General features: G+C 41.3%; 1 protein-coding gene across 3 annotated transcripts in view; it reads left to right on the forward strand.

The window, feature by feature from the left end:
* SGCD (sarcoglycan delta) overlaps nt 1–27,501 on the forward strand; it is a gene marked incomplete at its 5' end in the record, with an annotated part of 1,184,416 nt that overhangs the window by 125,531 nt on the left and 1,031,384 nt on the right. The gene's annotated exons all lie outside the window — the stretch shown is intronic.

Consider the following 27,501-nt stretch of genomic DNA (forward strand, 5'->3'; position numbering starts at 1 on the left):
CAAACCATTAGACGCAAAGCACACTCCTTTTTTATATCCAGACTGTACCATAGTATTTGTCATGTTTATTTGCCTACTTATCAGTGGCTTTTGTGGTATCAGCAAATGAGGCCATAGGTCTACATCTTTACCACCCCATATTCAATTTTTATGAACTGCTATTTTTTTTCTGAATGATTCATCATATGTAAACCAACCAAAGCCTCCAACATTTTTGTAAGCTTCTAAAATATTATCAATATGATGAAATAAACCAGAACTTTTTTCTGGACATTTCTCACACATTACACTTGCATAAATACAGAAAGCCTGTAGCCAATTGTTAAATTACCTGGCTACAGGGCTTCTTCTGTCATCATCATTTTTTCTTGTCTCAGAAACTATTTACTGGAAGGGAGCAAGGATAGCAAATCTAGGAATTCTCCATTCCAAGTTTTTTCTTTTATCCCATTTGACAAATGGAAACCTATTGGAGAGGGTAAACAAGGCATACTTTCTTTAACTGAAACTTCGGAAATGCTTTGCACATTCTGAGTTCCTTTTTCTTTATATGATACTTGCTGATTAATATGCGAAGGGGAAGTGGCGCTTTGCGATACCGAATGCACCTGTACCTCCCAAACAGCAGAAATATCCCTATTCTGTCTTACATTTACAACCCCAGTTCCTTTCTTTAAATAATCCAGTGTAGATGCTTTTTTAGCTAAAGAATCATTTAACGTGTTCAATACATTTTCGGTAGAATTACACTCACCCTGCTCAATATGCTCACTATAGGCCGCTTCTGCCTGAGGTTTGTGTGGAAAAAAATTGTCATCCGTTGACAATATTATGTCTGCACTTGCCCGATCCTCAGCACTCCTGCGGCTAATGTGCGCTATATCTGAATGACTGCTTCTGACATCCCTACTGATTGTTGATCTTGGTTGCCGTGGAGAACTTTCTCTGCTCTCCGCCTCCACTCTCGCTGGTTCCCCCAACTACATCATACATTGCCGGCTCCGTCCGTACAGCTGCGCTTCTCCCAGCTGCCTGCAGCAGTGCTGTATCTTGGCCTAGGCCAACAAGGCCCAGGCCTAGGGCAGCACTTTGCAGGGGGGCAGCAAAAAAGCTGCAACCCGCACAAAAAAAAAATAGCCTCCTCCCAGCTCCCACACGAAAAGGGTCCCCGCCGGCTTATAAGATATTTGGATATACTTGTACTGGGATATACTTGTGTTTGTTGCCACTGATTATTTCACTTATTTGTATAAAGACTATGGACGTCCTATTCATTATACAAATAAGTGAAATAATCCTATGATTACAAATCAGTGGCAGCAAACACAAATCCAAATATCCCAAAAGAAAGGAGTAATCCTTACTAATCCAGTGACATAAGACTGTACTAATGGGCACCGATAAGGCTGCACTGATGAGGTGACACTGATAAGCTGCACTAATAAGGCAGCACTGATAAGCTGCACTGATGGGCACTGATATGCTGCACTGATGGGCAACTGATATGCTGCACTGATGGGCAACCAATGTGCTGCACTGATGGGCAACTGATGTGCTGCACTGATTGGCACGAGGTGGCACTGATGGGCAACTGATATTCTGCACTGATGGGCACAAGGCCGCACTGATATGCTGTCCTGATGGGCACTGATATTTTGCATTGATGGCCACTGATGGAAACGAATGAGGCTGCACTGATGGGCACTGATGAGGTTGAACTTATGGGAACTGATAAGGCTGAACTTATGGGAACTGATGAGGCTGTATTGAAGGGCACTGATAGATTGTCGTTAACAGGAAGGGGTGTGGCCTTTACAGGAAGGGGTGGGTCATATGTAAATTAGGGGGTGCCCAAGCATAGTTAGGCCTAGGGCAGCACAAAACCTAAATACACCACTGGCCTGCAGGCTGTACAGCCTCCTAGACTTACGACGCCTCTTTGCAGGGCTGCTGATGTCCTCGGCTCCTCCTTCTGCCTCTTGACCCGATGAATTCGGAAACTGAAGCTGGCTTCTTTTTCCGGCTGTCTCTGCAATGTCCCCTTCTTCCCGATCTGGCTGCACTCTTGTCTCCATCCGCCTTCTGCCGCCGTCCTCTTCTTCTGCCACTGTCGTCACCCCTGCAGGTAGAGCCAGGCACTGGCGGATTCATTCTTCTCCTTCTTGGGCTTCTGCTCACTCCAGTAGCTGGCGCAGCAACATCTTCATGTCGCCTCAGAGGTCTCTGCGCAGAGCCCTATTATTACAGCCCTCTTGCCGAGCTCCGCCACAGCTAACCTTCTTAGGCGACTGGCAGCTATCCCTCATCCAAACCCCTTTTTTTATAGGGGCTCTTAGGGCTTCTAGAAGCTTCTATTGAGATGTGACCATAGTTTAAAGGGTCCCCCTCCTGCCAGTTACAAGGCTCCCCTTTACCTCATTCCACTGACCTTATCTGACCTTATGGGGGAACTTCTAAACCTCTCTGGCTGCTGCTCTCCCATGAGGAAAAATGGCTTAGGGGGCTTTAAAACCCCCTGCTTTTTTCCCTTACAAGCAGGATATATTTCAGCTATGAAGGAGACCTTTCATTAAGGAAATACTGGGGTTGCAACTGTTAATAGCTTTCAGAAATGGCTAGTTGCCTGGTTGTAATGTTGATCCTCTGGCTTTAGTGTTTTGTATTTCACTGGCCTGGAGCAAGTATGCAGATTAGGAGATCTGACTTTGTGTGCTACATACTTTTCCCAGTTAAGTGACTTAAAAAGCTCCAAAGCCAGAAACAGCCAGGTAACTAGCATTTTCAGAAGAAGGTTCTCCTTTCATTTCATTTTATTCTAGAGAAAACCTATTTTTGAAATATAATCCTAATTTTTTGTTAGCTCCCCTGCTTCTATACATTTTAAATCAACCTTCACATGAGAGATTATTAGGGCTGCCATCGCTAGCCTCCATCTCAAACATGCTTATTGCCTAGTTGGCCCAGAATGGGCTGTAAATGAGTTTCAGAGTGCATTAGAATGACAGCAAGGCAACTAGCATTCTCAGAAGGAATGGTGAGCAATGGAAACCTCCATGAATCTTTCAAGTTTCTTTTACAGCTTGAAAAAAACTCTTACCTGTTCTTAAGAGCCTGCTGCCTCAGACTAATACTGGTGGAGTGTCACATGCGGCTGTGGCCCTGCATGTATGCCCTCTGCTGTGGATGAGGGCCATTATTCACCAGAATCTCCAGCTACAACGTACTTTAATCTTCACAGCCCCTTTCTAGAATCTTCTTGTCTCCCACCCTGTCTGCACAGTTGATCCTTATAGACATCTATGGGGCTTTTTCCCAAGCATTTCCTCTATCCCTATTTACTGCCCTCACTAAAATCTAGGACGGTGAATAATTTTATCACAATAAAATAAACTGTAAGAAAAGAGCAAAACAAATTAGACAATACTTTCGTTTCTGGCACTAACAATTAGGCGCAGGGCTTTTCTGTGACAGTCAACGCCGATGGAAGGTGCGTGGACAACCCTGATCAGTTGATTAAATCTAAAGCCCAACAGCAGCCAGCACTGTTTTTTTATTTTTTATTTCTAGTCAGAATGGGAAGGAGTTCTCATTGAAGAGATTTACCTTCACTTTGTTTGTCTTTTATATGCTAGAACAAGAAAATAGGTAGGTTGTATCACTAGGGTAGAAACACACAAAGAGTAAATACAACGCTCACTGCTTTAGAACAGGCCTGTTTTACAAATAACTGCCCAGTTTTTAGAACATTCATCACTGTCTAGCACTAGGGTGGCCCACCATATTTTTTAAAATCCTGCCACTTTCTTGCCTTGTACCCATGGCCCTCTCCGTTCATCTCAAAGTCTGCTTTGATTACAGTATGGATTCTCAGCTGCCTTTTTACAGAGGACTCTCTTAGTCAAAGTTGTAAATCAATAGATTAGCCTTTCTTAATATTCTAACCCCAGAATAAACCTCAGGATTCAGGGAACCCTTCCTGAAATTATTTGTTTATGGGTCAGATGGAAAAATGCAACCTACATTGGTAATCAGTGAGAAGAATGCTCCTATTTCAGTTGTAGTCAGAATGCTACCCTTACAAACAGCTAAAAAGATTATTGATGGCATACCACTGGTTCTACCATGTGGTATTGGAATTATGCAGATGCCATCAGATAGGATGGTAATCAGTCATAGCTCAAGTAGCCAATAGCAACTTCTGGAAAAACCTTTAGGTTACACAGAACCCTGGTTGAAAATGGCTACAATAGTTCGAAAAACCATATGTGATTGCTGTGGGTGTGGTTAAAGAAGCTGATGGGTGACCAAAGCGATACGAGTGTGTATCTTTAATTGGATAACAGTCACCATGGGAGTGAGGTTTGTCATCCATCACAAGACAACATGTGTCACACCAGTATATAGATGAGTTAAAAGCCCAGTGGTGGACAAAGAGAAGAGGGATGTTGGTGAGGCCAAGTTTGTGGTCTGTCAGAATGGTGGATGGGGAAGGTATATGGGCGTATCAGTGAGGAGAATGCCCATAAGTGGCATACAGATAAGTTCTAGTGGTGGAGGAATAGGAAAGTGAGGTAGTTGAGGCATCAGCTCTAGAACTGTGGTCTGTCAGTGTCCCAGTAAGTTAAAGGTTTATACTGTTAGTGCCGAATAGAGGAGTTGATAGGGTGGTGTTAAGGTTATGAGTTCAATATCCTGTTGCAGTAAGATTGATTGGAAGTCTGAAAAGATCAGATGGCTATGGGGCAGGGGTAGTGTTTGGAGGGGAATATTGATTTGATACAAAACTCTCACTTTCCCTTCTGTTAGTAAGTCTTTTCTAGTGTTCTAAATCATTATAATTTAAACAACAATTGGGATTAAACCCACCAGCAGGATCTCTGGTGTGACATGATCCTAAATCACAATTTACCTACACCTAAAGTACAACACCTGCCATTTACGACTGCTTTTTGAGATGTACGTTTTTTTTTTAAACCAAATTCATATTTTTATTCTTGCCATATAACCCTCACTTTTTGCTCCTGTGACAACATGTCTAATTCTTGCCCACTCTGTAATATACTATGGAAAAACAAAGATTTAAAGATGTCCCACCAGAAGATGAAAATCTTTTTAACCACTTAAGCCCCGGAAGATTTTACCCCCTTCCTGACCAGGGCCTATTTTGCGATTCGGCACTGCGTGACTTTAACGGACAATTGCGCGGTCGTGCGAAATTGACGTCCTTTTTTTCCCACAAACGGAGCTTTCTTTTGGTGGTATTTGATCACCTGTGCGATTTTTGATCATGCGCTATAAACAAAAAAAGACCGATAATTTTGCAAAAATAACAATATTTTTCAAATTTTTTTATATGAAATTCCCCCCAAAAAATGTAAAAATCAAATTTTTTTTAACATTTTAGGCCAATTTGTTTTCTGCTACATATGTTTGGTAAAAGAAATTGCAAAAAGCGTAATTTGATTGGTTTGCGCAAAAGTTATTATTACTAAGGGAAAGATTTTTGTAATTTTTATTGTTTTTTTTTTAAACGAGTAATGGTGGCGATCTGCGATTTTTTTTTTGCGGGACTGCGACATTGCGGCGGACAGATCGGACCCTTGACTGACATTTTTGACACTTTGGGGGTGGGGGGGAGGGGGTACCAGTGACATTACTACACTAATCAGTGCTATACATATGCACTGTTACTGTAAAAATTACACTGGGAGTTGCAGAGGGAGGGGTTAAGTGTGTCCCTAGGGGCGTGCTTCTAACTGTGATTGGATGTGGCTGTGTGTGTAACAGCAGAGATCAATGGTCCTACATAGCAGGACCGTATGATCTGTGCTTTTAAACAGGGGAGAATGACAGGTGGCTTTGTTTACATTAGCTGCCTGCCTTTCTCCCGCTCCACCCGACGATCGCGAGTGGCCAGCGGACATCGGGTCTGCCGGGCACACGCGCGGGCTTCTTAGGGAACGAGCGGGGGCGGAAGCGCTCCTCCGGCGGCGCTCGCTCGCCCCCTATTGGCTCCCAGGCTAGTACGTCACTTTGCCTGGGAGAAGTAATGATGGGACTACTTTTGATATGTACTAGGTCCTCTGGGAGATTTAACGTGCATGTTCATGTCACTTTCTGACAAGACTTTTTCGGCAATAAATAAGGCCCCCTGTTTATCCAGTCACATCAAAGAAAACCCTTTACTGCACACTTTTCATGTCTTTGACTGACCTGCTATATTAAAGTATAACCGCTTGTACTATTTTAGATAGAAATGGATAGGATGATGATCAGCAATAGCACAAAATTTATGCTTTCAAACATTTTGGTGGTTGAGGATGATACCCATCATTTAAGGAACTTGAAGACAGCAAGCTTTTTTTTTTTTTTTTTTTTTTACATTTAGACTAAATACTGTATGCTTGTAACTGGCAGGTCTGTTCTTGAAATGTGACAGATGGTACAGAATTCAACTGGATTAGGAAAGTGCCTTCTGCTCCCCCTGTCACGCGTGACCCCCTTTATGAAACAGAAGTAAACAATGGGTACGTCATCCGAGTTTTGTATACTTGTGCCATCTTCACAATGTGTTATTAATATCTTTGAAGCCCAATCCCAGCCAAAAGGATTTTTGTTTTAATACAGTTTGAAAAGATTTAGAAGCTCTGTCAAGACATTATTAATGTCTGTGTCACTACTGGGGAGATTTTTATTGACTTCCTTTCTCAGTAATGTGTATCGCCATGCCAGAAAGTAAGAGAAGTCACCCCAACAGGAACACAGCCACCAATAAAAAACCTGAAACAAGATCTAAATGTTCCCGCTGTATCTGAAACTAAAATAAAATACTAGTTAGAACATGGAAGGTTGGGAGACAAGACTTGTCTCCCAACCTTCCATGTTCTAATCAATATTTAAGGATTTGGCATTAGTAATACATAGCTTATATGCTCAGATTTCTGCTATCTGAAGGCATATTCCCCTCAATATTCTAAAATAAAATAATAATTTTTGAAATTGTTTTTGGATAAGTTCTTTCTCATTCATATAACAGTGTATTGAGAATATGTATGAAAAGAAACCGAATATACCAGTGTACTCTAACCTCATGGTTCTTTATAGTCTCCTTTTTAGAATTGCTAAATTAAGGTGACAAGTGATTTATTTTTAGTGCTAAGAAGAAAGAATAAACTCTAATTGTGCCATCTGCCATATCGCATGCAAGACACATGTATTTAAATATCAAGTGATTTAAGAAGGAATTGGGTAAACCTTGTTTAATGGGACTCTGTCCAGAAAAACAAAATTCATATTGCTGCAAATATAAAGTGCAGGCAAACAGATATCTCCAGATACATGCAGCAGCCTCCCAAACCTTCCTGTCCTGGCTGAATGCTGGGTCATTCTGACTGGCGAAGCTTTAGCACTTTCTGATGGAAGTTGAAATTTGCTTACCACTTCCATTCACCTGATGATTTCTATTGGAGAGGAAAGATGCCCCATTGTAGTGATGAACCAATAAGAATCTGCAGGCCGGGACTTAGCAGCATACTCTAAAAGTACCCAGGAGTGTGGGAGCTTTACTTGTCAGAACGGCCTGAGGGTACCTGCACTGTACATCTTCAGCAACTTTGCTTGCCATAGTGGAGTAACTTTAGTGTCAGCAACTGTCAGTGCCTGAACTTGAACCTGGGACCTCAGCTGTGTCTGGCAATTACTTTGCTTGCTAAGCCACCTGGAATGCTGTACACCTTCGTGGTCAATTCCTTGAATGATTCTGCCTTGAATCTTGTTTTTCTTGAACCTTGAACTCTTTGCTCCTCCCGTGAACTTCCTGATTTAAACCATGTCTCTGCACTTCCTCTTTGCCAGATTATTGTGCTCTCTCCGACCAATATCTTTGGCTTTGGCTTGTTCCTTAACTACTGTTCAGCTTAATCCCAATGTGCAACAGTTTGTTACTGACCTTTGGCTTGTTTACTGACTAAGCTTCTGATTGATCCCTACCTGCTTTATCTGCAACTGGACCAGGGCTTGCTCACCTCCTGGTGAGGTGATCCTGATTGCTGCAAACTGGTGCTAACTTGCAGCAAAGCCCATCTCAGAGCTTTGTTTGCTTATAATAACTCTAAATATAGATCCACTTCTCAAAGTCCCTTTTTCTTAAACACTGGGTATCATTCAGTTTTTATTCCTGATCTTTCTATTTCAACTCCAATTCCTGCTGTTATCAACAGATTCATTGCTTAGAGAAACAGGAGTTTCATAAGAAATTGATTAATACATTGAAGCCGGCTCAGGAATATTACAAGAAGGCCACTGACAGACATCGAAGATCAATTCCTGATTTTCACGTAGGTGACAAAGTTTGATTATCTATCAAAAATTTGAAGGTTCATGTTCCATCTGCTAAGTTGTGGGACCTTTTCAGATTTCTGCTCAAATCAACCTGGTCACCTTTGGCTTAATACTTCTTGACACTATGAAGATTCACCCTGTTTTTTTACATATCGCTACTCAAACTATTTCATGAAAATCCTTATTCTGGAAGAATTTTTCCACCTCATCCACCTGTCGAGGTACAGGGTAAAGAAGAATTTGTGATGGAGAAAACTCTTGACTCCAGGATGTTTAGGAAAAAATTACAATATCTGGTTCAATAGGAAGATTATGGGCCAGAAAAAAAATCTTGGGAGCCTGAGGAGAAGGTTCATGCCCCTAAATTAACTACCTCCCACCCGGCCATAGTACATATACGGCCGGGCGGGAGTCTCGTCCTTCTGAATGGACGTTCTGGAACGTCCTTCAGAAGGAGAGATACCGCGCCGCCGCGGTCACGCGCAGCGGCGCGATCTCGATGTGCCTGTGTCCCTCGGACACAGAGCAACATCATTCGGCAGGAGGGCCCTGTGATTGGCCCTCCTGATCACATGGCGGCTGTGTCCAATCAGGGCAAGCAGGGCTCAGAGAGCCCCCCAGTGCCCTCCCTATCAGTGTTGCCCACCAATGCCATCTATCAGTGCTGCCCACCAATGCCCATTATTGCCATCTATCAGTGCCGCCCACCAGTGCCCCCCATCAGTGCCGATCAGTGCCACCCATCAGTGCCGATCATTGCCGCCCAACAGTGCCACCTATCAGTGCCCATCAGTGCCGCCAATCAGTGCCCATCAGTGCTGCCTATCAGTGCCCATCAGCGCTGCCTATCAGTGCCCACCAATGCTGCATATCAGTGCTATCTATCAGTGCCACATATCAGTGCCCATCAGTGCTGCATATCAGTGCTACCTATCAGTGCCCATCAGTGCTGCATATCAGTGCCACTCCATCAGTACCACCCCATCAGTGCCCCCCCATCAGTGTCTCCTCATCAGTGCCTGTCAGTGCGGCATCATCAGTGCTCATCAGTGCAGGAAAAAACATATCTATTTACAAAATTTTATAACCTAAACAAAAAAACTTTTTTTTTTTTTTCAAACTTTTCAGTCTTTTTTTATTTGTGCACCAAAAAAGAAAAAACCTGACGGTGATCAAATACCACCAAAAGAAAGCTCTATTTGTGGGGAAAAAATGACACAAATTTGGTTTAGGTATAGCGTTGCATGACCGCGAAATTGTCATTCAAATTGCAACAACGCTAAAAGCTGAAAATTGGTCTGGGAAGGAAGGGGGTTTAAGTGCCCTGTATTGAGGTGGCTAACAAGGCAATTCCACCAGAGGCTTTCTTATAAACCTGGCCCTAAGACTTCTAGGGAGGAGGGGACTACTTTCAGGGCCTGGACTTGTACCTGGGACCTTTGCTGTGTCAGGAAATTACTCTACTTGCTGAGCCATTTGGAATGCTGAATATCCTTGAATGATCCTGCCTTAAATATTGTTTGTCTTGAACCTCAAACTCTTTGCTCCTCCCATGAACTTCCTGATTTAAGCCATGCCTCTGCACTTCCTGTTTGCCATATTATTGTGCTCTCTCCAGCCAATATCTGTCTTTTGTCTCTCCTGCTGCTGTCTGCATCTTTGCTACCAATCGTTACCGACCTTTGGCTTGTTCCTCAACTACACTTCTGCCTAATCCAGACCTGCAACTATTCATTACTGATCCCTGGCTTGTTTACCGACCACGCTTCTGCTTAATCTCTACCTGCTACTGGACCCGGGCTTGCTCACCTGCTGGTGGGGTGATTCTGAGGACCAGGACATGGTGCTAACAGGCAGCAAAGCCCATCTCCACGATCTGGAGTTCTGATGAATACCGGTTAGTACCTAGACCCAGTCCTTCAGATGAACCTGTGTCATCAACTCCAGTGACCTGCTTGATGATTACCTATCCCGCTTGTCGGTGGGTGCTGCTCCACTGCTATAGCTACTGAGCCTCCAAACCTAACTCCAGACCATGACAGCAGCTGGGATCCCAGAATTAATTAATTGTTAGAGGACTCACTATAAGGCCAATTGCTTATTTTGCACTGCAGTCACCACCTTTAAAAATGCATTTAAGCAAAAAAATCTGTGGTCAGAGATATATTGTTCCTGCAGATATTGGAATATGAAAGCTTATTGCGACTATTTAGCTCTCTGCCTAGACGTTAGTCAACAGAGCGCCACTTTGAGCTGTAGTGAAACAATTACAATAAATGCATGCTGCTTTTGTGTTTAGACAAAGGTGTTAGTCACCATCACGGCTTGAGGGAGAAAGCCCAGCCTATTCAAGACACTTCTATGGAACCAGGCCTAAATCTGTGTATAAATATATATAGTCACAAGAAAGTGCAGCACTCTCCTTCAATTAAATGCATTCAAATTATAGTGCTTAAACAAAAATCTAAAAACAGTGTAAAAATCATCTAGATAAAATAAATTTACACGAGTCCATCTTTTCTTTTAGTTTATATACAGTACATCAATAAATGATGCAATGTCTGTGAAAAGATGAAGGGCACAGTGGTGGTTATTTATGCACTATAATTTGAATGCACTTTATTGAAGGAGAGCGCTGCACTTTGTTGCGTTTATATATCTTTATTGCATTTTGTACAGGTGGTTGGATGCACAGTGGTGCTAGCTGCTTCCTATTAGTATATAGAGTTGAGTTATAGGTGTTTATACACAGTTATAGTGCGGAAAGTTTTTTCACATTTATAAATCTGTGTATATGTGTTCATATACAAAAATATGAAAAATACGGTCATGGAAATTAAATGTATGCACCAACCCCTTTTGCATATGAGGGTGAAAAAAAGGAAGTACCTTGACGCCCTCCCTAGTGATCATAAACAAATGTCCTTCTCAACTAGATTTATTTGAAATAACATCTCATATTCTCGCAGTATAAAAGTAAAAAGTCCATACTTTGCTGCATTTACACACACATTATTCAATCTATTACACAGATTTTTTCTTTCCCCTTTGGCCCAGGGCCTCGTCCCAAATACATGACCCAGTTACTAATCCAAATCCGAGTGCTGAAAAGTTAGAGGAGAGTATTGATGTTCTAATCCCACAAGTTAGAGCTGAAGTTAACCTTTTCTAGGGGAAGTGAATTCAGTGTACCAGGCATGAAAAATTAATTTATTACATTTGATGCACTAACAAAAGGAAGTTCTGGTTAATAATTGATGGGCTACAGGTTGTGTTACAAAAGTCTCTTTGATTCATGGCACCCTTTATCTTGTATTGCAAGCTGCCTGGATGGAAATGTAAAACTCAGAGAAAATAGAGGTTGGAAGTAAAGATGTTGCATTTGGCCCTCAATGATTTAAATTTGCTCTTTGAGCAACAGCCTTAAACCTTAATTAAGTAAAGTACCCATGTACAAAACCTCATGACCCTCCTCCAAGGCATTATTCACAATACAACTCTTGTGGGTATTTCACATCCCCTGATTTGGACTAGTCAGAATTCTGCTCTCAGAGCATCCATCTTGAACTGCAATGCAGTAGGACCTGTAGACAAAACCACATTGTCCTTCTCGAGGGCAGTTTTTACTATAAGATTCTTGTGGTCATTGCCTAGGACTGCTGGATAAGAAGGGTTGTATACATTTTTATGTAAAGCTTTTGTTTGCCCACCCCAGTTGAGTCCTGCATCTGTACTACTAAACAAGAGGTGAGGGCTGCCAAGGGGAGTCATAAAACTGTAGTTCCGGAAACATTCTGTTTTGTTTACTCTCTGGTGGTGTAGGGGAAGGTGTAGAGATTATAATAAGGTGTACATCATTTAGGTGCATTGAATTCTGAATAAAATACTGCCCCAACTTCATTATCTAACTATGATGAAGAAATCACATATACGCTAAACCAGTCACGGTGCAATATGTACAGTATAACAGAGAGCACCCTAGCTTATTGAAGGCAGTGTATTCTACCACAGCTAGGAATCCTGTAAATGAAGGTGGTACCTAGACAGTAATAAACAATTGTCATAGGTTCTATCTCTTCTCCATGCTTCTAAAAAAAAGTGTTTTTATTGCTGTTTGGATCCCTGTTGGAGAGATTTCCCATCACTCCCTGTCAAAGTGACCAGTTTTTATTGAGATAAACTCATTGTTCACATGACCAAATGATACAATTTTTCGCACTGCCTGACTGGATACAGTATGAGTTGTGCCTATTTTCCAAATTCAAGTTATTTACATAGGAATAAATAATATAAAAATTTTCAGCGCTGAACATCTAGGTGAAACTAATGATAACGGATTAGCAGCTGAACACTCAAGGGCAATCTCAAAAAACCTCCTGAAACATATATAAACAAAGTGCAGCGCAATCCTAGTAAACATATATAGAAAATATGCTGAAAGGGAGTCCCAAAAGAGTGCAGAGTGCATCTGTGTGAGGAATTAAAGTCCTTCTAAGTTAGTGTTGGAAAAATATCCCAGAGTAGACGGTATCCAATCCACAATGTGAAGAGGTGCTCATAACTTCCCACCATGCTCATAACTTCCCAGCATTTTTAAAACGTTTTAAATGTGAGTGTAACTTTCTTTATACTTAAATAAGCCTATTGAGCACCAGATCTTGCCCTTATTATCATTGCATATATTACAGAGACGCTCCCTGGAGGGATTATTCCATCTGATTTAAGGACTCCGGATATCATTGCGGTCTGAGGTCTGATTAACAGCTGGCCCTGTGTGCTGATAATTAAGAAGAAGCGGAGTGAATGTGTATTACTGACTGGTTCTGATGTTTTATGCTGTTTGACCCTGCAGGGTCTCTGAGATAAGGTGAGAGGCAGAGAATGACAGGTGGTGGGAAATTATGAGCACCTCTTCACATTGTGGATTGGATACCATCTACTCTGGGATATTTACATAGGAATGTTGAACAGCTCTAATGACACTCAGGGCACAGGTTTACTTTAAAGGTCAGAAATTATATATTAGTTTTAGGTAATCTTTTAAAGAAAACCTGTAGACAAAAAAACAAAATACCATATTTCTCTGTATTTTACATAAAGTCTTCTTAGCTTTCCCACTCCCTATCTCCCCTGCTGGCCTAGTAAAAAAACAGCCACTTCCTGGTTTAAGGCACATGTCACTTTTTCTCTTGTATCCCCGTCAACGACGTCAACGGGGGGTGTATCTAGTCGATTCCAGGTACTGCTTAAAGGAACTAGTTTGTATTTGCAAAGAGGGGGTTTGCAGTGGGTATCAGGGCGTATGTCAGAAGCATGGGAAGAAGGCAATTGCACTGGAAGGTGCTTCTAAAGGGAGGGTTTGTTTTAGATTATATCACCTTAAATCACCCAGATGCTCTAAAATAATTTTGCCACCCCCCTCCCAAAGGTCCTAATGCATGTTTGGCTTTCTAGGAGCTAGACAGCCCAATTATATGTTTAATTTACATTATGGATAATCCACTGTGGGAAAGGTAGGGTCGACTCGTGACATCATTATTCGGCTTTGCAGTTGAGTGGAACTGGGAAATCTAATGTAATATCTTATCAATGAGAGATAAAATAAGTCAGCATGTGATTCAATTTGATAGTAACTTTGAAAAAGGTGAATTTCAATTTTGCCTTTGAAAAGAAAGCATTTTTGTTTATTTTCTTTTTGCTGCTAATAAACTCAAGAATATGACTTTGCTCTGACATTTTCTTCTCTTTAAAATGGGTATTTATGACACTTGTATTGATTGTGGCTTGTTTCGCCAAGCAAATCACTGAGGACCATTGATAAAAGTAATTATAGTGTTTAGTACTGCATTTCATAGGCTATTACTGTTTGTTAAATCTAGAGTGAAAATGATATATTTTAACACGTTATAAGAGCTACAAGCAAAGATTACATACCCATCTAACAAATGTATTATTTGCCAAGAATTTGGCAATTCTGCTCATTCAGTCCATACATCTCTGCAACAGGCTGGTGACCCCATTAATCCCCAGTACAGTTTTTTCACTAAAGCAGCATTTTTCAACGAGGATTCTTCAGGGGTGTCTTAAAAACATGCCTAAAAATTGTCCAAAAATTGTATATAAGCCAGGGCGGGGGGGGGGGGGGATAAAACCTACCTTTTAGTTACACAAAGCTACAGGTTTTCATTGTGCATCATGACAAGCTTCCAGCCGCCAGCATCCTAACAACCAATGACCTCAACAGTTGATAAGGAGGAAGTGGGGCGCCTGTACAGCATCCTTTTTTTACCCTCTCCTTCCCCTCTCTGTCAGCACTGGGGTCACATTAGCTGAGTAAGGAAGAAACATTGGAATACTAGTCAGTATCAATGTGCAAAGGTGTACTTGCTTTGGAAAAATAAATCACCTCTAGCTTTGGGTGTCCTATGTGTAGCACCCTCCTAGGTAGGTGCTAGGAAAAAGCATCTATTTGCTCCTTCTGCTTATCAGGGAGCCTGATCTGTTAGTTTGCCTGTCACATGTTTCTAGGTGTGATTCACTGGGTCTGAGGGAGTGTTCCCACTGTATCCAATAAGGGAGCTTGTTGGACAGTGGAGGAAACCTAGCTAGTGACACATCATGTTTTATGGCAGTCCCAGTGGGAGGGCATTCCTGCAATGCATCCTGGGATTGACCATAAATACGGAGGGGACATGTGACAGGGCGTCTTTGGCAGGAAGCAGAGTCTCAGGAGGAGGCAGATGGCTGGTCTCTCCTCCTGCAAGTTGGTCGGCCTAGTGAACCAGGTGTGGAACTGAGCTGCAGAGGATCCAGAGTGCTGACGGTGGAGCTGCTGGCAGAGTCTCTTGGCAAAAACAGTGTCCGTGATTACTGAGGGACCTGCCAAAAGGTCTAGCCCTGGAAGGGGGACCACTCCAGAGAAGTCAGGAGGATCAAGGAGCTACCTCACACAGGTAGTGTACAGTAAAGGGGGTGCCGTGTAGTTGACCCTGAAGAATAGGAACAAAGGGGGTGCCAGGAAGGGCCCTGAAGATTGTTCTGCAGTACAGTGCAGTTTACCTCAGACAGTTCATTTCTTACTACTTCACTGCTACTGACAAGGTCAAGCAGCGGCCTAGCCACACTCAGCATTATTCAGTCGTCCCAGCTATTTGTGCATAGTTATATAAGTTGGAGTATCCCACTCATTCGCTTCTCCCATCCAAGTTATTAATAAAAGCACAAAAACCAAAGCTCCTAGACTGTTTTCTGACTGAGCCAAAAATCACTTAGAAAATGTTGAAATGTTGTGCTGTTGCTAATGGTAACTCAGGGGAACCCGTAATCAGCAGCTCCCAAGGGAGTAGTGCTACATATGTATATGGATGTGACTGCATTATGTAAAACTATTAGTTACGTTTTTTTACATTTTAGAATGGGGTGCCATGAGATTGTGTGGAATTTAAAAGAGTGCCGCAAGGTTGAAAAAATACTGCTTTAAGGATACAGGGAAGCCTAAAGTGCAGGATTGGCAACAGTCACTAAATCCTAATTTTGCTCATCATAAAAAGATGCTTTGTGGCCTTCACAAAAAAAAAAAAAAGTATATTTCAAGGAGGCCCTTCAGTTTTACAGAGGAAAACCTTTTGTCAAGAAGTTATGCTGACAACAGTTTGCCGGTATTACACAGTTGTTTTCCACACAACCAGCCCTTGGTTTGGCCAGTGCCACAATGAGCAACTGCTCCACTTTTGTTCTTGTTTTCTCTGCTCTACTAATTGCAAATCAGCCCTGCTTTATTTTCTGCCATGGCAAAATACTTTTTTTTTTTGTTATAAACGCCTGTACATGTTTTATGCTTATTGGTTTTTTTCACTTTCTTTATGTGTTTTGGTTCTTTGCTGGGCCCATCCAAAGTATCATCAGTATTTTATGAAAACCATGTATCACTTCTGCTTGTGAAAGTCCAACGTTATTAAAAACTATATCAGTAATTTGGTATTATTACCATCAATTTCTGCCTTACAAACAGCACTTTTAATCATTGCAATATGCTGGCATGACTCTTCAGTCCCCCTCACACGTTTATAAAAAGCCTTTTTGGTCGTAATCAGATGTTACGCATCTGTGGCCGTCTTTGACCCATCTTTGAGGCTATTGACTGTGAACATGATGTGAAATTGGAAAAAGAAAGTTGGCTTTAATGAAAAACATTGATATTGTTGATAATAATAACCGGACAGAAGTGAAATCACATGTGGCCCTTGAAATGGTTGTGTAAGCTCGTAAGAGGTCACAGGAACACAGAATTTGGCTTCTGTCGGAAGGAAGATCTAATAAGCGACCTTTTCTGGAAAGGTCATCATCGTATCAGACAACCAAGAGGCGATGGAGGAGTGACAGCACAAAAGCTCATTTGAGTGAATTATTTGTGTTGATTGGTGAACCTGGATCAGATTTATTACTGTCTCTCAAAGGACACAGATCTTCAAGGTAAAAAGAAATTCATTTTGTACGAGGGTTCTTTCTCTATTGACCTGTGCTAAGCATTATCCAAGCTCCTTCTGTACCGGAGGATAAAAATATTTGAGTTCAATAGAATATCTGTAGGCAGTACATGAAAAGAGTGCGGAGATTAACCCCTGCCATGCATCATTATTAAAGTAAATGTCTGGTTTAGTTGAGAAAAAAATTGTTATTCATGTCTATTTGTATTGAACGATTTTAAGAGATAAACCAATGCCTCTCTGTCACTCTGCAGGACAAGTTTCCCTGATTGGAAAAACCTAGGACCCCTGGATCATCTATCTGATGGGGACGGCCTTGTCAGTCATAGTGCCTTAGGAGAGGCTAGCTGTCCCCCTTTTTTCCCTCCTTTCTTTATTCATCATCCTTTTCTTCTTTCTTTTCTTCCCTGTTACTTTTCTTCCAACTTACTATCCCTTTGGATAGTTTGGGGAGCGGTGCTGGTCAGCCGCCATCGGTCTCACTCCCAGTTTGAGGGCTGTGTATGCAAACACAAAGACCAGCTACCGTGATTGACTCATGGCTGAGACGACCTCTCGTCTATGATGAGGGCGTCCTCCAGTCATGCAGCTCCTCTCTACTCTCAAGAATCCTGGTCATAGCCCAACATAGCGTAATTTCCGTTCTTTAGCGACAACTGGTGTATGTTTTGAATGTTATTTTGTATTTTACGGTGTTATAACTCTACGGTTTATAACCCTAATGGAAATGATTGGAAAAGATAGATTTTAAGAAAATGTTATTGTAGATTCTTACCAGTTTCTGCTCTGTAGTTACTGAGATAAGTACTGTTAGTGCGTTCGTTAAAAAAAGAAAAAAAAAGTTAAAAGATAGAAACTGATTGGTTCCTAGGTCTTGGGAAATTCCCCTCAGTATCTTTGTCTTTATTTTGTTACTTTTTTTTTTTTTTTTTCTTTAGCACTTAGCACTTTTGTACCTGGGGTGGGGGGTAAGTTCATTTTCTGTAAAAAGTTGTTGACTTTCTTCAAAAATTAGATCTGGTAGATATAGACTCAAGTGACTGGTTATGTGTCGAGCTCAAGGTATATGTAAATGCAGGAAATTAATATATACGTTCCAGTGACTTTGATATGGAATTGTCAGGAGAAGGAAGATTAAACATTCCTCTGTCACATTTATTTGGCAAAAGGAGAGTAAGGGGTCATTGTAAAATATAGTCATGTAAAGAAATACAGTATGTAATTAAAGTGTAAATGGTTTGTTTACGACAGGTCCCTGTAAACATGAATATGAGTAAGCATTGAGGGAATTAATTACATTTGGGGATGTCATAAAGTTGTTTCATGCAGAAGGAACATTAATTTTAGCCGTCCTTTTTATAGCTAGAAAATACCCTTAAAAGGGGCTTTCACCTTCAGATGACTTCATTCTTTTGCCTTGTACATGTCCTACAAATTTCATTAAATATGTTATATATTTTTTAAATGCTTTCCTTAAAGCCCATCTGCAGGCAGTTAAAAAAAAAAAAAATCATAAAACATGTGAACCCCTTCCTACCAGCTAATAAGAGATTTAATACTTGATCTAAAAAAAGAGTAAAAATTACTTTAATCCAGGCTTACTCCCTATGAGTTTCAGCTTTGATCACCAGTTCCCCAAAGCCTCCCTTCTTATCGTTTTCTCCAAAATGGTATTGTCACCGTCCTTCTCGCCAATGTTATCACATTCAATGCAGGACCAGCAACTACAACTGGTCCTGTATTGCATTTGCAAGATGACGTAGGAGTGCCCCTTTTCATTCTGGTACGGGAGAGAAGAGGACCGGAGCGCCCGCTGTCGTGGGTAAGTTTAATTCTGTTGCATCAGTCTCTTGACAAAACAAGTATTAAGGGCTAGGGAAAAAAGGGTAAAGACATTTTGTGGAAAAGTTATTTTACCCTTTTGCCCCCACCCCCAAAGAAATCGCTATGCTTATCTAGATCTTGGATAGAGGACTGCAAAATTGTTTCATCCCTCATCAGTTTCTTGATCTAAAATCTGGGTCTATTCTGTTTGGCCTCGTAGGCTTCTGAAGGACTGGTCAACAGATAGAAGGTGACCTGTCTACCAACCCCATAGACGTCTAGACTAACTTAAAGGGGTGGGACAAAAGGGTAATCCTTCATCAGCTGGTTGGGGGAGGGGGGAGGCTCCCACCAACATTTTTGAGCTGTAAGACACTGTGTCTTTGAACATATCAATCATTATGCTACTTTTGTACCATCACGGTTCAGACTGAAGACGTTTCAACTCTTCAAAGCTTCACCTCTCTACCTTTACTTCCACTCACAGCAGCTGGCTTACAGCCTAATCATTTCTCCAGAGCTTCTCCCATTCTTTGGAACTCTCTACCCCAATCTGTCCGACTGTCCCCTAATCTATCCATCTTTAGACGATCCCTGAAAACCCTTCTCTTTAAAGAAGCATATCCGGCTACTAACTAATACACTGTTTCACTTTCTTCATCAGCTCATTCCCCACAGTTATTACCTTTTGTATCAATTGACCCTCCCTTTTAGATTGTAAGCTCTAACCAGCAGGGCCCTCTGATTCCTCTTGTTCCAAATTGTATTGTAACTGTAATGTCTGCCTTCATTTTGTTAAGCGCTGCGCAAACTATATAAATCCTGTATAATAATAATAATAAAAAATACAGCTTATGTCTATTGAGTGTATTGTAGAGCATATTTTCTACTTGTGTCATGTGACACAGTCACATCTGCAAATAATACATGTATCTTATTTATTTAGACAATTTTAGCACAAATGTAATGTTTTAATGTGACACTAAACACTAAACTGAATTTAAGTATATAATTAAAGTATAGTATAAAGTAAACCCTTACCTTGTAAGACAACCAATTAAGTTTAAAATGGAAATGAAAGGCAAAACCTTTGTGTATACATATAAAAACCTAATAACCTTTTTCTCCTTTTTTTATAAGTGACCACATACCCTCTGTTCTCAGTTGCTTAACCACTTTACCACCGGAGGATTTTGCTGTCTTACGTCTGGGCCACTTTTTGCGATTCGGCACTGTGCGACTTTAACCTTCCTAGCGGTATTCCCGAGCGTGACTCGGGGTTAGATTTTAGAGCCAAGAGCGGTAACCCCGAGCCACACTCTGGGTAGCGCTAGGAAGATCGCTGGATCCTGGTAGAGGTTTTACTTACCTTTTCTCCGCGATCCAGCGAAGTAGGCGGGCGGTATGCGGCGGAGCTTCCTCCCGATCTTCTGCGAGCCCCGGCTTCCGTCTCTGGCGACGTGACGTCCGCCGGGGGGGGGGGGGGGGGAACCGGCGGCAAATTCAAATGTAAAACACACTGATACCATTCAAAATGAAACAAATTCACATTACATTGCCCCCCAGTGCCCTTTCCTGCAGTTTTACTGTACTTTTTATGTAAATATATATATATATATATATATATATATATATATATATATATATATATATATATACATATATATATATATATATATATATATATATATACGTAATTCTTGTGAATGAGCAGCCCAAACCAACTGTATAGAGCGACAATTTTGAAAAAAATAACAATATTTTTCACATTTTTTTATATGAAATTCCCCCCCAAAAAAATGTAAAAATCAAAATTTTTTATCATTTTAGGCCAATTTGTTTTCTGCTACATAGTTTTGGTAAAAAAAAATCGCAATAAGCGTATTTTGATTGGTTTGCGCAAAAGTTATTACGTTTACTAACTAAGGGAAAGATTTCTGTCGTTTTTGGTGTTTTTTTTTTTTTACGAGTAATGACGGCGATCTGCGTTTTTTTTTGCGGGACTGCGACATTGCGGTGGACAGATCGGACCCTTGACTGACATTTTTGACACTTTTGGGGTTACCAGTGACATTACTACAGTAATCAGTGCTATAAATATGCACTGTTACTGTAAAAATGACACTGGCAGGGAAGGGGTTAATTTTTATTGGAGAGGGAGGGGTTAATGTATGCCTGGTGCTTACTGACGTGTGTGGGGGGAGGTGACTGAGTGACACAGGGACAGATCGCAGGTTCAGCTATGCTGAACCCTGCAATCTCACCCTGCCTGTCACTTAGGAGATTCGCCCGCTTTGTTTACACAAGCGGGCGGATCTCCAGACTCGATTCCCCGACAATCGGGGAAGAGCGGCGGTGATCACCGCCGCTCCTCCCCTGGCCCGACTCCCACTGTGACTGAATGCAGCAGGAGCGAGCCTCCGGCAGCGCGCGCGCGCCGCCGGGCAGGGGGAGTGTCTGGCGACATAGGTCTACGCCGCCAGACGATAACAAACCACTGTGCTGCAGTAGAGCTCTAGTGAGCAGCGGTAAAGTGGTTAAGGAGCTCGTAGAGCTAGGGGAGGAGAAACCGCATTACAGTGGTCTTCCAAATGAATGGCTGTGCTGGGGGGTGCATCAGGACAAGTCTGATCATGGAGGAGAGCAGGCTGATTTCTCAGCTCAGCTAGAAAACTGACCATGCTGTGCACTCATGCCGATTATGATCAGTTTTTGATAGGAAAGCAGAGGGACTATCCTGTTTCACATAAATGAAGCGATATAAAGAGAACAGGATACTTTTTTATACAAGTACATGGTATAGCAGGCACATATCAGGAATATGAAAAGTTCCCTTTACATATTCTTTAACTCAAAAAAGTACCTTCTATTGCACTCCTTCAAATCTCCATTTTTTTTTTTTTTTTTGCTGCTGATATCTAACTTCCTTTTAGAGGGTGACTACATTCTTTCTCCATGGTCCCATTATAAGTAGGAATGTAGGCATCCTCCTTAGCTTGCTTCCGAGAAGGACTATGAGATTTGTTGTGTGCATAGAGCAGTGCACATGCACTGCTTGATCAAAAAAAAAAACAGTGAAGGGGTAAAATGAGGAGCAGGAGCTTGCGGAGGCAGAGACACATAGTAAAACAAAAAAAAAATCAATAAAAATTGATTCCAGTACATTTAAAGGAGAAGTTATGATTTATGAAAAAAAAAATACCCAAACTTACCTCTGTTTAATTCTGCAGCTTACCTGCATTGGTTCTGAAACGAAGAACTGAGGAATCACATGATCGCTCAGCTCTCGGTCGGCTTGGAGTGGAGAGGAATGACTGTCAGTCACTGCTCTCATCTCTGCTCCTCCAGTGCTCACTAGAATGCTGAACTGTGGAGGGGATGTGCACATCTGGTTCTGTTGGATCATGCTGACAGCTGGTTGGATCCCAACAATAATGTCAGGATCTTAACAGAACCTGGAGCTCTGCCCTTTCAGCTGATAGCCGGCAATAGCCCTCTATCAGTTGGCTCTGGGTCACAGGAGAACAGAAATCGGTGTACTCTTCTGACCCATAAGAGAAGTATGGCTGAAAAAGCTTTGGTCAAACTTCTCTTTTAACCACTTCCCACTTCCCAGTTTTACTGTTACAGGGTGGCAGCTGTGCACTGGATCATGAATATATGTGATCCAACACTTCTAGGTGTGTCATTACAAACAGCGGGTTCCGGGTACTCGATGTCTGTTGTCACCCACCAATCATCGGGTAGAGAAACAGAACGGCAATCTGCCTAAGTAAACAAGGCAGATTGCCATTCTGACAGGGGGAAGGGTTGGAGTTTGTGTCCCTGCAGAGCAGGGAAAAAAAATCTCATCTCTTCCCCTAGTAAAAGCACTTCACACAATATAGTAAAACACTGGCTAGGCACACAGTTAACCCTTTGATCGCCCTAGATGTTAACCCCTTCCCAGCCATTGTCATTAGTACAGTGACAGTGAATTTTGTTTTTTGGCACTGATCACTGTATTAGTGTCACTGGCTCCCGAAAAGTGTCAGTGTCAGAATGTCCGATGCAATATCGCAGTCCCGCTATAAGTCGCTGATGGCCATCATTACTAGTTTAAAAAAAAAAATATCCCATAATTTGTAGACGCTATAACATTTGCACAAACCAATCAATATACACTTATTGTGTTTTTTTTTTTTTTTTTTTACCAAAACTGTGTAGCAGAATACATATTAGCCAAAATGTATAAAGAAATTGTATTTATTATTTTTTGAAATTGGATGTGTTTTACAGCAGAAAGTAAAAAATATTGTTTTTTTTTTTTGTTTCAAAATTTAGTTTTTTTGTTTATAGCGCAAAAGAAAATAAAACAAAAACAAATGTGATCAAATACCACCAAAAGAAAGCTCTAAGGCCCCGTTCACACTGGGGCGACGCTACTTCCCGGGGCGACCTCACAGGTTGTGGCGCGCTGCTCGCACCGCGACCTCGGAGCGGCCGGCACGGACTTCATAACATTGAAGTCTATGCAGGTCGCTCCGGGTCGCCCCAAAGAAGCTCCGGACCCTTTTTCTAAGTCGGAGCGACTTGTGTCGCTCCTATTAGAACGGGTCCACAGCTTCTCTATGCGAGGCGACCTACGGCGACCTGTCAGGCGACCAGGTCGCCTGACAGGTCGCCCCAGTGTGAACGGGGGCTAATGGTAGGAAAAAAGGACATACCCTTTATTTTGGCACAGTGTCGCACAACTGCGCAGTTATAGTAACACCGTGCCGTATTGCAAAAAATTACCTGGTCATGAAGGGGGTATATTTTCTGGAGGTCAAGTGGGTAAATAATGCATGTGTATTGATTATTTTTTTGAAAATAAGGATATTGTCTAGTGTTGCTTTAAAGAGCCATGGACCAAGCAATGTAAAAACAAGACCGTGGTCCTGCATTTTGTATATAAGGTATACCTCCCAACTTTTTTAGATGGGAACGATGGACACCTATTAGAAAAAGTATGTAGGCATAGCACACACACCCTGCCACACCCCCTAAAGGAGAAATATACAAAAATATATTAGTTAAACCCGTAAGTGCTTTTTTTTTTTTTTTTTTTTTTTTTACCACTAGCATTCCTTTATCTTGGCTTTTAAAATTTTCAAATGCAGCAATTTAGAAATTGGATGAAAGGTTTAGCACTAGGAAACATTTTTTGAAAGAGAAAAAGCACATTTTTTATACATCTATATAGATCAGACCAAAATAAGGGACAAATTAGGAGGAAAGAGGGACAGAGGGACTTTGTTCCAAATCAGGGACAGTCCCTCAAAATCAGGGACAATTGGGAGCTATGTATAAGGGGAGTTTGCAAGCTGGAAATTTCTACAAATTGCTAAACTAGGGCACCCCATTGAAATAATATATTAGTACTTTTTTCAGTTTCTGTATTGTTTCTGTAAACACAGACATAATTATACCATTCCAAGTGGGTGATAATTATTTGATTTAAACAGCAACAACCACTCACCCAGTTTCCATACATAACACATTGTTAGATCAATGCTGTCTGCATCTTAAAATAGGATATGCTCATTAGTATTGTCATCTCTGAATCCATGTATGAAATTCCATTCATTTATAACCTTTTTCCATATATATCTTGCCGAATAATTATTTTATCAATGCCGTACCGTGAAAGCACTAAAAGATTACATTAAATCACATTGTCAGGTTATCAATAGGGGAGAATCGGATGAGACAAGAGACACTAAGCTTTATACGAGGGGTTAAACGAGATCTTTAGCCTTTACTCATTAGATCTGTCACTATTTGCTTATTAAATGTGTGTCATTTATTACCTTTTTGGCGAATGAATTATTTTGTCAATTTCTGCAATAAAAATGATGGAGGATGAGATTAAATTCCATCCATCGGAGGAGGCAAAGCGCTTATTGAGGCAGATGTTATTACCAATCCTAATCACATCTTGTGCTGCCGAACCCCTCCGCTACTTCTCCACTTTGGAGAAATATTGGTGTGAAATAATTTTTGTCTGACCTTTAAAAAATGTCCTCTGTCATGGTGTTCGAATGCCGGATTGCAAGCAGTGCCGGTTTTTTGCGCTCTCCTACCGATCTTGGCTTTTCCAACTGAGAAAGTACTTAACTGACTTTCAATAACTTCTCACATATGTTAAATTTGACAAAGGTCAAGCAACACATAGAGCGGGAAGTGGGTAGTGGGATATAAATCAGAATTCTTTTCCTCTTATTCACATAGGATTATAGCTATTTGTTGGAGAATTAAAGTGAAACTGTACTTTGTCCATCCAGGATTCATACTTACAGTCACTGTGCTTCACCATCAGCCCATTTATCTGCTAGGCCAAAAACATAGATGCATCAGGGCCTGGGTTTGAATACAAAGAAGAAGAAGAACGCCCATGGGACTTTGTGAGACACAAACTACAAGGTATAAAGTATACTAAATGTATTGAATATTTAAAAACTTTTGTATAACGGAAAAGGACCCCGCGCTTTAGGTGTATTAAATAAATAAATCATTAATAATAAATAAATAAATATATAACTTAATTGACAAATAAATATGAGTATAATGTGTCATAAGCTGCTAGCCGCAAATAAAGTGCATGTGCCTTTAGAATTGTGAAACCAGTGTTGCAGCGCTGCTTAAAATTAATAAAAAGAGTATATGTGCAAATATAGCAATGAATATGATCCAGGGATATGCAAATTTCTCAAGTTGATAAAACCACTGATCATATAAAATGAAATAAATACATAAATTAATAATCATCAAACATGAACATCAAAGTGCTAGTGACTTGTGCATATTGTGCAAAACAACAATTCATAAATGTCCATTCAAGTGCTGATGATTCCTCTGTGTAATCAATAAGGTGTGCTCCCCCTTGTGGTATTGTACTCACCACAACACACTAGGTCATCAGCTGTTTAGTAATCCGTGGCAGCTTTCCTTGCCAGTGCTGTAGGCATAGATCCTTCTCTGGTCCTGCTTGCTTCATATGTCCTCATATGTCCTCAGATATAAATAAAGGCCAGACATAGTGAAGTACGTTTCATCAAATTTATTCAAGCAAACGGACTGATACTTACAAACAAATATGATTTAAAAGCAACATGTAGACTCGGTTCGGTGGTTGCTGCTCACGCAGCGTGCGCCTCACCGACCGGAAGTGACGTCAGGTCCGCTCAGCCAATAGCTACATACAATTAAAAACAATTCTGGAAGATGTAGGTACATACATATATGCAAGGGTTTCCATAGTTACATAAATCAAGGTATGACTGACAATCCAAGGTGTAACTGTATATATGATACATTTCTCTATGCGTTTCGCAAGATAATGCTTACTTCCTCAGGAGATACAAATATAAACACCTGAATTAGAGACAAGATTGTTAGGAATCAGAGCAGAAAGGAAGGATAAGGAAGGAAAAGGGAAGAGAGAAGGAGAGGGGAGGGGGACAAAAACAGGGATGGGGGGAGACCAAAACTTACAATTATGTATAATAGTCCTAACGAACTTCTAAACCAGGGTAAACAGACAAGTAGAATCATGGTTCCCATAAGTCTCCCCATTGAAAATTAACATAAAGGAAAACAGACAGTCCATATAATTCTCCTCGGGGCTGTGGAGAGGAGAGGGCCAGCCAGACAGGCAAACGACCAAGGAGGTGGCCAGGTGTCCCAATGGTCAGGGGTGTACAGACACTGAAAGTTGGAAAACAGTAAGGCCATAATATGAGGGGGCCATTGGTACTAGTTGCAAATAGCAAACTCCTAAACATCACACCCCACGGCCTGGGTTTGAACCCAGAACCTCAGCTATGACAGGCAATGTCTCTTCTTGTTCAGCCACCTGGAATGCTGGACAGTCTCCTGAACAATTCTTTAAATTATTCTGTCTTGAACCTTAAACTCTGCTCCTCCTATGAACTTCCTAATTTAAGCCTTGTCTCTGCACTTCCTTTGTGCCCGGTTATCGTGCTTTCTTTAGCCAGTATCTCGCTCTTATCTTCCCTGCTGCCGTCAATATTTTGCTACCAGTCATTATCGTCCCTCGGCTTGTCCCTTGACAAAGCTTCTGCTTCATACCAACCTGTGACTACTTTTTACTGACCTTTAGCTTTTTTACTTACTACACTTCTGTTTGATCCTTACCTGCTTATCCGCTACTGGACCCTGGCCTGCTCACCTCCTGGTGGGGGGAGGCGGCAATCTTGATGACTACGACCTGGTACTAACGCAGCAAATTCCATCTCCACCATCAGGTGCTCTGGTGATCACCAGTTAATACCTAGACTCCACACCTCAGGAGAGCCCGCGTCATCCACCAGGATGACTGCCTGTGTATCTATCTTGCTGGTCGGTGGTAGTCCCGCTACTGCTATAGCAACGGATTTTCGAGCCTGACCCCTGATCATGACAAGACATGTTTAAGATTTAAGTCCAGCAAGTTTAAGCCTATACAGGGTTAAGAATCCTCATTCAGTCCCCATGTAACTGATCTCAGGTCTGGCAATGGGCTCTTCTGGCACCCCAAACTTTTATAGGAAGGCAAAGCCTATATAGGAGCCACTTTACTTCTACAGCCAGTCATGTGATTTACAAAGCTGTAACAGACTGCATAGACAGGTTGGTCACCAACCATTTCTTCAGATTAGTTAAGGTATGTCTAAACCGAAAAACAAAAAAATGTTATCAATTACAGTTTACCATTCCAAAGATGCGGTGACTAAATTAGTTGGCTTATTTAAAGTTTTTCTCCATATTTTGATCTGGTGATCCTTCCAGTAACACACTTTCTGTCCTCGGGTGACCATGCTGCATCTGT

Source organism: Pelophylax lessonae (genome assembly GCF_965119305.1).
Source record: "Pelophylax lessonae genome assembly, chromosome: 4".
NCBI lineage: Eukaryota > Metazoa > Chordata > Amphibia > Anura > Ranidae > Pelophylax > Pelophylax lessonae.